Consider the following 14,491-nt stretch of genomic DNA (forward strand, 5'->3'; position numbering starts at 1 on the left):
AAACTCCCAAAAAGCAAAAGTCCAAGATGAGATAGCTTCACAGGCAAATTCTACCAAACATTTAAAGAATTAATACCTATTCTCAAACTTTTATTCCAGAAAATAGAAGAGGAAGGAAAACTACCAAATTCATTCTATGAGGCCAGTGTCACTGTGATACCAAAACCAGATAAAGACACCACAGAAAGAGAACTACAAGCCAATATCTCTGATAAATATAGATGCAAAAATTCCTCAACAAAATATTAGCAAACCAAACCCAACAATACACTGAAAAATCATACACCAGGATCAAGTGGGATTTATTCCTGAGATGCAAGGCGTTCAGTATTTACAAAACAACATGATACATCACATCAGTAAGAGAAAGGATAAAAATCATATGATCATTTCAATAGATGCAGAAAACAGCATTTGACAAAGTACAGCATCCATTCATGATATAAACCCTCAACAGAGTAGGTCTAGAGGGAACATACCGTAACATAATAAAGACCTTATATGAAAAATCCAGAGCTAACATCATATTCAGAGGTGAAAAACAGAGCTTTTCCCCTAAGGTCAGAAACAAGACAAGGATGTCAACTCTCACCACTTTTATTCAACATTATTCAACTGGAAGTCCTAGCCACAGCAGTTAGGCAACAAAGAAATAAAAGGCATCCAAATTGGTGAGGAAAAGCAAAACTCTTATTTGCAGATGACATGATACTATCTATATACAGGACACCCAAAAGACCACCAAAAAACCACTAGAACTGATAAATGAATTCAGTAAAGTCACAGGATACAAAGTCAATGTATAGAAACCTGTTGCATTCCTATACACTAATAATGAAGCAGCAAAAAGTGAAATTAAAATCCCATTTATAATTGCAGCCAAAACAATATTTAGTAACACACTTAACCAAAGAGGTGAAAGACCCGTACTCTGAAAATTATAAAATATTGATGAAAGAAATTCAAGATGACCCAAAGAAGTGGAAAGACATCCCATATTTATGGATTGGAAGAACAAATATTGTTAAAATGTCTGTACTACCTAAAGCAGTCTACAGATTTAATGCAATCCCTATCAAAATAACAAAAGCATTTTTCACAAAACTAGAACAGTCCTAAAATTTGTATGGAACTCTACAAGACCCCAAATAGCCAAAGCAGTCTTGAAAAAGAAAAAACTGGAGGTATCACAATTCCAGATTTCAAGTTCTATTACAAAGTGGTAGTAATTAAAACAATATGATACATAAAAATAGATCAATGGAATAGAATAGAAAATGCAGAGGTAAACCTACAATTAATCTTCAACAAAGAAGGAATAAAGAAATAAATACAACAATGGAAAAAGTCTCTTCAACAAATGTGGTTGGGAAAACTGGTCAGCTACAGGCAAAAGAATGAAACTAGACCAGTTTCTTTCACAATAAAACAAAAATAAAGTCATAGTGGATTAAAGACCTAAATGTGAGACCTAAAACCATAAAAATCCTTGGAAGAAAGCACAGACAGTAATTTCCCTGACATTGGTTATAGTAACATTTTTGTAGGTACAGTCTCCTGAGGCAAGGGAATTAAAAGTAAAAATAAATTATTGGGAGTACATCAAAAGGTTTCTACACAGTGAAAGAAATAATAAAACTAAAAAGCAACTTACTGATGGGAGAAGATATTTGCAAATGACATATCCGATAAAGGGTTAGTATCCAAAATATATAAAAAACACAAGTCAGCATCCAAAAAACAATCCAATTAAAAATGGGTAGAAGACTCAGACACTCTTCCAAAGAAGACATCTAGATGGCCAACAGACACATTAAAAGATGCTCAACATCACTCATCATCAAGGAAATGCAAATCAAAACTGCAATGAGATATCACTTCACACCTGTCAGAATAGCTAATACCCAAAACACAAGAAACAACAAATGTTGGTGAAGATATGCTCTTGAACTGTTGGTTGGAATGCAAACTGGTGCAGCAACTGTGAAAAACTGTATGGAGGTTCCTCAGAAAATTAAAAATAAAACTACCCTCTGATCCAGTAATTGCACTGACAAAAAATATATAAAAACACTAATTCAAAGGGATACGTGGACCCCTATGTTTATTGCATCATTATTTACAATTGCCAAACCATGGAAGCAGCCCAAGTGTCCACCAATAGGTGAATAAAGATGTGTGTATGTATATACCAAAATTTATATGTACACGCACACAATGAAATATTACTCATTCATAAAAAAGAAAATCTTGCCATTTGCAACAGCATATAGAGCCAGAGAATATAATGCTAAGTGAAATGTCAAATACCATATGATCTTAATAACTCAAGTTGAATTTAAAAACAAATGAGCAAAGGCAAAAGACAAACCAAGAAGCAGACTTTTTTTTTTTTTTAAGATTTTTTAAATTTATTTATTTGACAGAGTGAGAGAGCACAAGCAGGGGGAACAGTAGAGGGAGAGGGAGAAGCAGGCTCCCCGCCAAGCAGGGAGCCCGATGCGGGGCTCGATCCCAGGACCCTGGGACCATGACCTGAGCCGAAGGCAGACGCTTAACCATCTGAGCCACCCAGGCGCCCCAAGAAGCAGACTCTTAATACAGACAACAAACTTAATACAGACAAACAAACCAGAGGGAAGGTGGGTGGGGCGATGGCTGAAATAGGTGGTGATGACAAGGATTAAAGAGTACATTTACCATAACGAAAAAAAGAAATAGAAATTTAGGAATCTTTTCATACTGCAGATGTCCAAATATAGTGGGAGGTTTTTTCCACCAAAATTGCCTCTCAGAGGAGACGCAGTCTATATAGAGTCCTTTTCAGTTATTTTATCTTAAACCACAAAGCACCATATTAGAAACATGTTGGAGAATAATATATTCTATATATTTTTTGTCATTCAACTTCAAAGACCAGATGGTACATACAGAAAGCAGCAAGGTGGCATTTAAAGATTTTATTTATTTGAGACTGCACAAGCAGTGGGGCAGTGGGGGCAGAGGTAGAGGGAGAAGCAGACTCTCTGCTGAGCCTGATGTGGGGCTCAATCCCAGGATTCTGGGCTCATGACCTGAGCTGAAGGCAGATGCTTAACCAACTGAGCCACCCAGGTGCCCCAAGAAACTCCCTTTAAATATGAAGGCATAAATACGGTAAAATATATGCACGTGGGACACTAATTGAAAGACATCTGAGGTAGCTGTATTAATATTACACAAAGAAGATTTCAAAGCAAAGAACATTACTAGAGATGGAAAGGGTTGTTTCCTAGTGATAAAGGAGTCTATTAATTAAGAGGAAATAGTCCCAATGTTAACGCTAATACCTAATAGAACTTCAAAGTACTTGCCACAAAAATCGATTGAACTGCCAGTAAAGACATAATCTACAACTATAGTAAGATTCCAACACACCTCTCAATAATTGAGGAAATAAGTAGAAAAAAAATTAGGATATAGAAGACTTTACTATCTACCAATTTGACACAACAGTTATGGAACATTCTACTTAACACCAGACAGAATATGCCTTCTTTTCAATTAAACATGAAACATCTACCAAGATAGGTCATGTCCTGGGATATTAAGTCTCAGTAAATTTATACAAATCCAACTTGTGCAAATTATATTAGAAACCAACAATAATATAAGTAACATACCTGGAAAATCTTCAAATATTTGAAAATCTACCAATAACACACTTCCCAATATCCTGTGGGTCAAAGAAGTTACAAAGCTGTTTTGAACTAACAGAAAATGAAAATACAACCTACCAAAGACTGAAGGATGCAGCTAATGCAGTACTTGAAAATTTTATAGCACAAGCACCTATATAAGGAAAGATAAAAGCTTAAAATCAATGACTTAAGCTTCCACCTTAAGAAAATAGAAAAAGAGCTAAAGTTAGAGCAAAGAAACAGAAGAAATATTAAATGTCAGAACACAAATGAAATAGAAAACAAAAATAATGGAAAAAAATTAAAGCTGGATTAAGAACATCATTGAAATGAAACAAATGGAAAGATACTCCATGCTTGTGGATTAGAAGAATATTATTAAACCATCCATACTACTCAAAGCAATCTGTAGATTCAATGCAGTCCTTATCAAAATACCAGTAGCACTTTTTACAGAACTAGAATATCAAAATTTATATGGAACCAGAAAGACCCTAAAAAGCTAAGGATTTTTGAGACCAACACTGAAGGTATCACAATCCCAGATTTCAAGACGCATTACAAAGCTGTAATAATCAAAACAGTGTGGTTATGGCACAAAAATAAACATACAGATCAATGGAACAATAAAAGAGCCCATAAATAAACCCATATTTATGTGGCCAATTAATCTACAACAAAGACAAGAATATACAGTGCAGAGAAGGTGGTACATTCAAATAAATCCTACTGGGAAAACTGGATAGCTACATACCAAAGAATGAAACACTTCCACCATACACAAAAATCAACTCAAAATGGATTAAAGACCTGTGAGCCCTAAAGCCATAAAACTAGAAGAGAACACACCAGTAATCTCTTAGACATCAACTGTAGCAACATATTTACTGATGTCTCATGAGGAAAGGGAAGCCAAAGCAAACAATTGGGACTACACCAAAATAAAAAACTCCTTCACAGCAAAGGAAACCAACAAAACAAACCTACTGCATGGTAGAAGATATTTGCAAATGATACATCCAACAAGGAGTTAATATCCAAAATATGCCCATATAACAAAAATGACATTGAAAAATATACAGCTGAACACACACAAAATAATCTGATTAAAAATGGGCAGAGAGGGGCACCTGGCTGGCTCAGTTGGAAGAGCATGCTACCCTTGTTCTTGGGGTCATGAGTTTGAGCCCCACATTGGGTGTAGAGATTACCAAAACGGGGTGGGGGATGGGGGCAGAAGACCTGAACTGACATTTTTCCAAAAACATACAGATGACTGACAGACATATGGAAAAGATGCTCAACATCACTCATCATGAGGGACATACAAATCAAAACAACACCTCACACCTGTCCATGGCAAGAATCAAACAAGAATTAAGTGTTGGGCGCCTGGATGGCTCAGTCGGTTGGGCTACTGCCTTCGGCTCAGGTCATGATCCTGGAGTCCTGGGATCGAGTCCCGCATCGGGCTCCCTGCTCAGCAAGGAGCCTGCTTCTCCCTCTGACCCTTCCCCCTCTCATGTACTCTCTTTCTTTCTCACTCTCTCAAAATAAATCTTTAAAAAAAAAAAGTGTTGGTAGGGATGAAAAAGGAGAGAAAGGACCCCTCATGCACTGTTGGTGGGAATGTAAATTGGTGCAGCCACTGTGGAAAACAGTATGGGGGTTCCTCAAAAAATTAAAATTTTAGAAATACCATGTGATATGGTAATTCCACTACTGGGTATTTACCCAAAGAAAAAAAATAAAAAGATATATTCTCCCCTATGTTTATTGCAGTATTGTTTACAGTAGCCGATATGGAAGCAACCCAAGTGTCCAGCGATAGATGAATGGGTAAAGATGTGTATGTATATACAACAGAATATTACTCGGCCATAAAAAAGAATGAGATCTTTCCCTTTCTGACAACATGAATGGTCCTAGAGGGTATTATGCTAAGTGAAATAAATCAGAGAAATGCCATATGATTTCACTTTTATGTGGAATCTAAAACAAAATGAACAAATCAGAAATAGACCCATAAAAAAATAGAACTCGTGGTTGCCAGAGAGGGCGTTGGAGGGGTGGGACAAAATGGATGAACGGGTGTGGGAGGTACACGCTTCCAGTTACGGAACGAGTGCGTCACAAGGATGAAAGGCACAGCGTAGGGAACATAGCCAGTGGTATTGTAATAGCGTTTTATGGTGACAGATGGGAGCTATGTGTGTGGTGAGCATAACGTACAGACTTGTCACTGTGTTACATACCTGTAACTAACGTAACGTGTGTTAACTACTTCAATTTAAAAAACAAGTATCACTAAAACTTTGAAGCCTCTAGTCAAAAGCCAACAAAAAGAGACATGAATTAGCCACATCAGGAATGAGAGTGGTAACCTCACTAGACATTCTACAAATGTTAAAGGATTAGGAAGCAATAGGAACTGTCATTCATTGCTGGTAGGAATGCAAAGTGGTGCAGCCACTTCTGAAGACAGTTTGGCAGTTTCTTATGAAACCAAACATACTCTTACCATACGATCCAGCAAATCAAATTTCTTGATACTTGCCTAACAGAGTTGAAACTTAGGTCCATACAAAAACCTGCACATGGATGTTTGTAGCAGCTTTAGTCCTAATTGCCAAAACAGGGAAGCAATCAAGATGTCCTTCAGTTGGTGAGTGGATAAGTAAATCGTGGTATATTCTTTAGTGCAAAAAAGAAATGAACTTTAACAAGCCACAAAAAAGCATGGAAGAAACTTAAATGCATTTTATTCAATGAAAGAAGCTAATGTAGAAAAGCTACAAAGTGTATGATTCCAACTCTATGACATTCTGGAAAAGTCAAAACTATGGGGACAGTAAAAGATCAGTGGTTACCATGGGTTGGGGGAGGGAGAGATGAATAGAGCACAGAGGATTTTTAGGGCAATAAAACTATTATGCATGACACTATAATGGTAGATGCAAGTCATGATATGTTAGTCAAAACCCATGGAATATGCACAACCAGTACACAATACACACAACCTTAATGTAAACTCCGGACTTTGGATGATAATGATACGATACAGGTTCATCGCTTGTAACAAAGGCACCACTCTGATGTGGAAGGTTGACTGTGGGCTGTGTGTTCAATACTTTCTGCTCAGTTTTGCAGACGGGATGATTATGACCAAGTTTATGCCAGTAAATTTGATGGGCTGAAATAAAATGGACAGATTACTAGAAACAAATTATCCAATTTCTCTGAAGAAATAGACAGCCTGAATAGCCCTACAGCTATTAAATACATTGAATTTGTAGTTTAAAAACCTTCCCACAAAGCTCCAGGCACAGATGGTTTCACGAACGAATTTGATCAGACAGTGGAGAAAAAATTATACCAATAATACACAACCTCTTCTGGAAAACTTGTCAATTTTTTATATTATGAGCAAGGCTTAACTATTCATTTAAAAGCTGTACACCAGAAGACTTCAGACCAATATCCTTAATAAATATAGAAGCAAAATTTCCTTATAAAATACTAGCAAATCAAATCCAACAATATGTAAAGGATGATACATTATGAACAAGTGGGTTTTATCCCAGGAATACAAGGTTCCTTTAACATTAGACAATCAGTGTAGTTTATGATGTTAATATAGGGGAAAAGGCATACGATCATGCAGAAAAAAAATATTTGACAGGATTCAACACCCATCTACAAAAAGAACTCAGCAAACTAGGAATGGCAGGAAAAGTCCTCAGCTTGATAAAGGGCATCGATGAAAAAACTGTAGGTAGTCTCATTAAAAAAAAAAAAAAAAAAGACTGGATTTGGAACAAGGCAAGGATGCCTGTATTTAGACTTCCATTCAACATTTGTGGTGAAGGCCTCAGCCAGTGCAATAGGCAATTAAATAAAAGGTATATTCACTGGAAAAGTAAAAGTGTATTTGCAGACCATAATCAAGATTAGAAAATCATAGGGAGTTTTCAAAAATACTACTAGACACAGGGAGTTTATCAGGACCACAAAATAAAAGTTAAATATAAAAATCGATTGTACTTCTATACAATGAGCAGTTTAGAATGGAAAATAATAGTATTGTAATTGCAATTTACAATAGCATAAAAAACATGAAAGTAGGGTGCCTGGGTGGCTCAAGTCAGTTAAGCATCTGCCTTCAGCTCAGGTTATGGTCTCAGGGTCCTGGGATCAAGCCCCGCATTGAGCTCCTTGCTCAGCGGGGAGTCTGCTTCTCCCTCTCACTCTGCCCCCCACCCCCGGCTCATGCTTGATCTCTCTCAAACAAATCTTAAAAAAATATGAAAGTATAAGACTTGTACAATGGAAAGTACAAAACGTTGCTGAAAGAAAACCTAACTAGAGCACTATACTACATTCATGGAGTAGAAAATATCAGGATGTTAATTCTCCCACAGTTTGATCTACAAAATGCCTACAATCCTAGTAGACTTTTTGTAGAAGTTCACAATCTAACTTTAAATTTACATGGAAATGCACCTAAGAGTGGCCAAAATAAATTTGAAAGAATAAATTTGAAAAGAGTAAGATTGGAGTCCTTGCACTAATTCAAGACTTGCTGTTGATGTTGGCTTATAGCTAATGAGTTGACAGGTGGAACAAAAATAGATCCATGTGAGGGGCGCCTGGGTGGCTCGGTTGAGTGTCTGACCCTTGGTTTCAGCTCAGGTCCTGATCTCAAGGTCGTGAGATGGGGTCCAATAAGGGGCTCAGTGTGCTCAGTGTGGAGTCTGCTTGAGAGTCTCTCCCCCAACTCCTCTAAAATAAAATCTTAAAAAAAGATCCATACGAATATGGGCAATTTTCTGTAAAGTAGCCATACAATTCACTGGGGAAAGAAAAATACAACAAATGGTGCTGGAAGAATTATATATGCCTATGGACAAAAATGAAATGTGACCCCTACTTTACACCATACACAAAAATTACTTGACCATGAGTCATAGATCTAAACAGGAAAACTAAAACCATAATGCTTTTAGAGGAAAATGAAGATAATCTTAATGACTTTAGGGTAGGCAAAGATTTCTTAACTCATTAAAAGAACTAGTCATAAAGGATTAATGCATTGGACTTCATCAAAATTAAAAGCTTCTGCTCAAGACATTGAAAAAAGTAAAGGTAAGCAACACAATTGTATCCAGAGTGTATGAATAGTGCTTGAAGTTCAATTAAAAAAAAACCCAATTTTTAAAATGGGCAAAATACTTGAATAGACCATTGGCCAAAAATGTATAAATGGCTCAGCACATGCAAAGGTATTCAGTGCAGTCATGAGGGAAATGCAAAATAAACCACAGATACCTCTTCTCACCCATTAAAATGGCTGCAACACCGACCGCCGCGGGGGAGCCTGAAGTGACAGGGAAGGTGGTCGCAGCCCATGTACGATGAGAGACCAAACCCAAGGATGGGATTTTCACAGAAATCAAGTGACAAGGCAGCTTCACCATCTCTAACGTGGGAAGGTGAACGGCCGGGAGACCTGTTACCAGCACCCGGGTGGACACCGCAAGAGGAAAGAGCAGGGCAGCCGGCGGGTCCTACAGTAAGAACGGAACGGGCGGCAGGCTTCCGCCCAACACGGTGGTGGAATCGCACAGCAAGGAGCCGGGCAGGACTTGCCCGCCCCGTAGTGGCTTTGCAGCTCCTGTGGACGCTTGACACTTCTGCCAGGACTTCGAGGTCAGGGCCCCCGACTCTGGAGGAACCGCTGGGAGGGAATAAAGACTGAGCAGGGTTGGGGTGATAGAGAGAGGGGAGGGATGAAGCTTGGGTACGTGGAGGAGGGAAGCCGGTCCGAGCAATCTGCGTGGCGGGAGCACAGCTGCAGGAGCCGGCGCTCCGTGGAGAAGCTTCTGAGCCACACCTCCTACAAGGTCGGGAAAACTTAAATCCTCGTCAAAGGAGCACCGGAAGGGGATCCCGGCCAAATCCCATACAGAGTGACTGGAAGGGGGGGGAAACACTAGAGGAGAAACTCTGTTCGTGGCCCACCTCCTGTGTAGGGAGAACCAGCTCTCCCCTGAGCTGTCCTGTGAGCCTCCTTTCCTGCTACGCTTTGCACACTTCGGTCACCAAACGTGGAGGTTGGCGGCAGTGAGCAACTCTGACACCTGCTGGGTGTCCTACAATTAAAGTCAATTCTGACACTACCCAGAGATAGTGTCAGACCCACCAGTAAGGGCTCGGTCCCACAAGACTGCCCCATCCCCTTTGCCCGCTTGTCGCTAGTCCAGGTCACCTGTGCTTCTGACCCACCAGCTGTAGATTGGAGGTTCCCATGACACCCCCCACCTTCCACGTCAATTTATTTGCTAGAGCGACTCCCAGAACTCAGGAATACACTACTTACGTTTTGGTTTATTCTGAAAGGATACGATGAAGGGTGTAGACGAACATCCCAATGGAAGAGGTGCGTTGGGCAAGGCCTGGGGAAAGTTCCTGAGCTTCCGTGTCCTGCCTGAGCGCCACACTGCCGGCGGCACCTCCAGGCGGTTAGCCTCGGAGCTCCGCACATCCCATCCTTGTAGGTTTTCTTTTTTTTTTTTTTTAAGATTTTATTTATTTATTTGAGAGAGAGAGACAGAGAGAGCATGAGAGGGGGGAGGGTCAGAGGGAGAAGCAGACTCCCCGCTGAGCAGGGAGCCCGACGTGGGACTCGATCCCGGGACTCCAGGATCATGACCTGAGCCGAAGGCAGTCGCTCAACCGACTGAGCCACCCAGGCGCCCCCATCCTTGTAGGTTTTATGGAGGCTTCCTTACATAGGCCTGACTGATTAAAGCACTGGCCGTTGGAGAATGAGTCAGTCCAACCTCCAACTTCCTCCCCTCCCTGGAGGTCCTGGGGGGACGGCTGAAAGTTCCAACTCCAATCACGTGGCTTATTCCCCTGGTGCTTTCTCGAAGTCCCCTCATTAACAGTTGCCTCTTTCCCTCTCCTCACTGAAGTTCCAAGGGTTTTAGGAACTCTAGGCCAGAAATGGGGATAAAGACCAAATCTATATTGCTTATGACAAATTGCAATATCATAGTTTATCCCTTGTCTTCAAACATGGATCGCTAATAGTAACACAAAGAGACGCTGGCACATGACTAGAGTCCCGTCCGTCATGGTACTATCTAGTCCTTCATCACATTCTATGAAAATGTCTCACAGGATGAGTCCACTCCGGTTCGCAGGCTTCTGTACGATCTGCTCAGGTTCCAAAAGCACGGCAGTGGTCTCAGCAACACAGGATGTCACCCTTTCAGGCAGCGGGAAGACTCGAGCTGAGAGACGATACCGTCGCTGCCAATCCCCTTTCAAGGTGTTAATGTAACACTGGGTTTCCCTCATGACGGCCCATTTCTTCGTTCCCGTCCTCTCAGCTACTTTTTTCTCCTCTCCATTTACACGCAGACTTCCTGACGTTCGGGAGGGCCAGTGGGTTCGGTCGGTGAGGCTGCTGCAGTGCAGAGCTGGGGGGCTGTCCCCCCCCCAGCCAGTGCAGAGCACTGTGGACCCCGATTCTGCCAGACAGGGTGAAGGGCCTCCAGCCCCGGCACTTGCAGCCCTGGTCCTGGCACCGCTGCACCACGTAGGGCAAAGAAAAAGAAGCTGAGGCAACAAGTGAATGACGAAGTATGCCAGAGAGACGCTCACAGAGCTGAGCAAATCTGTCCCATGCCACTCGAAACAAGCCAAAGGACACTAAGTAACAGAAAATGACAATTTAAAGCAGAATTTGACAACTCAGAAGTGTGACAGGACTCAGGCAGGCATTAGAAACTTTAAAAATAAGTTGAGGAATGAATAAAAAACATGGGGTGAAGAAACATGATACCTAATTGCCTTGAAAGGAAATAGAATTTGACAGGAAGGAAAATTTTAAATCAAAAATGAGAAAAGTTCTCCTTCTTGTCCAAGAGGGAGGAACAGTATCTGGGCTTGTCCTCCTGGACTAGGCGTCTAGAAAAGCACAACAAAACACACACACGACTCTTTAGCCCCAGCCTGGCAGGGACCGCAGGCAGGATGGCCTCCCGAGAAACACGGTGAGTCTGGACTCATCCCCAGCTTTCCCTCCAGAGGCTGTTTCCAGACTGCTGTGGAGGAGCAGGGGAGGAGGCCAGCCTCCAAGAGGCTGGTGGTCGTGGCGACCTGAGACGGAGCGCAGGGAGGCCAGAGCGGCCGAAGGTGCAGCACAGAATGTAGGAGAGGAGGAAGCTACACAGGGAAAGTGCCCAGAAATCTGCACAGGGTCTCTGCGGAGTCCGGCCACATGCCTGTCTGTCCACAGGTGCAGCGTGACTCCACCAGACCCTGCCGAGAACAAGTTCAAGGGAAGAGCAAGTCCTGGGGAAGGAGATCACACGGGGCTGGGAATGCTTTAGCAACAGCCCGGTGGGGACACCTCAGGGAACATCCAGGACATCCAGTATGTTCCCCAAAGAGCCATCCCCCAGTGCTGGGGCTGAATTAGACTCATCTGGGGCTCCTGGGTGGCTCAGTCGGTTAAGCATCTGACTTTTGGTTTCGGCTCAGTTCATGATCTCAGGGTCGTGAGATTGATCCCCGCATCAGGCTCTGCACTCAGCAGGGAGTCTGCTGGAGATTCTCTCGCTCTCCCCCTGCCCCTCCCCTCATGTGTGCTCCCACGCCCTCTAAAATAAATAAAATCTTTTAATAAATTAAGCTCATCCTAAAAATGTGTGAAGAACAAGCTTTGAAAGGAGGAAACCAATTCCCAGCGGCCGGCAGAATAAAGTCTAACACCCTTTAAAGGAATGCAACACAATCCACCACTCAACAACATAAAAGCACTAATTCTGGAATCCAAGAAAAATTAACCAGACATAGAAAAGGCAGGAAAATGTGACCCGTCGCCAGGAGTAAAGATCCATCAGTAAGATGGGCCCAGAAATAAAAGAGAGAGAATTAGCAGTGATACCAAAAGCACCTATCACCCCTGGGCTCGATGTGCTAAAACTTCGAAAGGACAATCTTAGTAGGAGGAATGCAGCTGTGAAATCCCGCGACTGTCAAGGTCACACAAGGTGAACCTGAGTTACTGTCACACACCACAGACTAAGGAAACATGATGACCAAAGGCCATGTGGTGTCCCCGACTGGACCCTGGAACAGAAAAAGGAGCGACTCATCTTCCTCAGGCACGCGGCACACAGCCCTTGTGCTTGGCCAGGAGGCCACGGCATGGCTCCTGGATACCTGGGTGCAGGCACTGGCAGCTCCGCTGGACGCCGCCAAAGGCGTCTCTTGGGAGCCCTGGTCTCCTGAAGTGGTAGCATGTCGCTGGAAGGAAACATGGTCTCTTCCTCTTACACCAGGAGAGAGAGGGAGCACCTCTTGGGTCGGAGCTGCCACTGGCACGTGTGACACCAGGCCACAGGGAGTCTGGCTGCCTGCTCTACGGAGCTGCCAGGACTCGGGGACTCTCGGTGCCACGGGACACCCGTGCCCGTGCAGATGGGTCGCCTCCACATCCGTGACCTTGCGCTTCTCTTTTCCTGGTGTTCGCTGGCAGCCGCCAGCCTGGCTTTCGGACATTTGAGAAGTTGAGCTCAGGCTGGTGCTGGGCTGCTCTCACCAGAGCCCGAGGGTCACCGTGGAGCTGGGGTTTCCTGGAAGAGAAGATCTTTCAAGAGCTATATTTCAGATGGAGAACACATCCCTTTTTAAAGTTTAACAAACGGGGCGGAGTGCTTTTAGGGAGAAGATTAGAGCAGAGAGATGGGAGGAAAACCAGGAGAGGGTGGAGGGCCACAAAACAAGGGTTAGGGTTTCGGAGAGACCATGGTCAACAGTGTCCCCCAGGACAAGAAACTACTGGCCCGAAACACACCTGCTGCCTTTGGTAGCACGTGACCAGACGAAGGGTGTCTGCCTGGTGACCAGAGGGAGGACGGTGCAGCGCCAGGTGACGGTGTTAACGAGGGAGGACAGGAGGGGCCAGGGTAGGGACGCAGAGGAAGAGCCGAGGTCTTTCTGCCAAACAGATGGACTGTGTGCGCTTCTGCCCGCCCGGGGCGCCGCTGGCTCTCCCTGGACCAGCGCAGGGCCTTGGCCTCCATGCGTCAGCTCAGCTCCCGTGCTCGGTCCCCCCATGGCACAGAACACGAGTTCACCCTCGGCGTGGTCAGGGTCACGGTGCTGCCTCCAGCGGCCCCCGCTGCACCTGCCCACCTGGACCTCACGACTCGGCCCTGCCACCCCGTGTCCTCGGCTTCCCACACTCAGCCTCTCAAACCACCACCCTCCCCACCCTGGCTCCGGTACAAGCTCCTGCCTTGTACCTCCCTTGCGGTCCCCTTCATTCCTCAGGGAGGCCCCTCCCCACGCCCGGCCCAACGCACCAGGATTTCCATCTTAAAAATGGCCCGTTTCGGTCTCCCCAGTGCAAGCTCAGTGATGCCGTCTCCTCTGTGATGTCCCAGGGCTTTTCAGGCTTTTCATAAATGTGGCGAGCGCAGGGTCCACGAATACGGCCACCGTGGCAGCTGACCAGCCCCGTCCACCGCCGGAGGGACACGGCCTTGCTCCGGCTCCCTGGGGCGCACCGCAAGGGCACTCTTCCGAGGGTGGAGGCACCAGGCGGCCCCCACGGGGCTTTGCGGTTTCCTCCTGGAGATCCGTCACCCTCGCACTGCCTCTCCTGCGCCCCCTGCCCCGGGGACCTGCGTTCACATCTGGAGATCCGCCGGCCACAGGGCCCTTCTCTGCTTTTCCCGGCCCTGACCCAGGATGAGGAGCGGGACCCCACTCGAGCCGAGAGCGGAGCTCGG

General features: G+C 44.0%; 1 protein-coding gene across 2 annotated transcripts in view; it reads left to right on the forward strand.

Moving 5' to 3' along the window:
* Positions 1-8,225, forward strand: part of GALNT11 (polypeptide N-acetylgalactosaminyltransferase 11) — a 62,266-nt gene extending 54,041 nt beyond the window's left edge. For both annotated transcript variants that reach the window (XR_012376695.1, XM_025862195.2), the window contains exon 13: positions 100-8,225. The gene's annotated coding sequence lies outside the window, so the exon portion shown is untranslated. The remainder of the gene's footprint in view (positions 1-99) is intronic.
* Positions 8,226-14,491: the final 6,266 nt, after the last annotated feature.

Source organism: Callorhinus ursinus, unplaced genomic scaffold, assembly GCF_003265705.2.
Source record: "Callorhinus ursinus isolate GAN/ISIS: 27379988/994484 unplaced genomic scaffold, GSC_fseal_2.0 scaffold80, whole genome shotgun sequence".
Taxonomy (NCBI): Eukaryota; Metazoa; Chordata; class Mammalia; order Carnivora; family Otariidae; genus Callorhinus; species Callorhinus ursinus.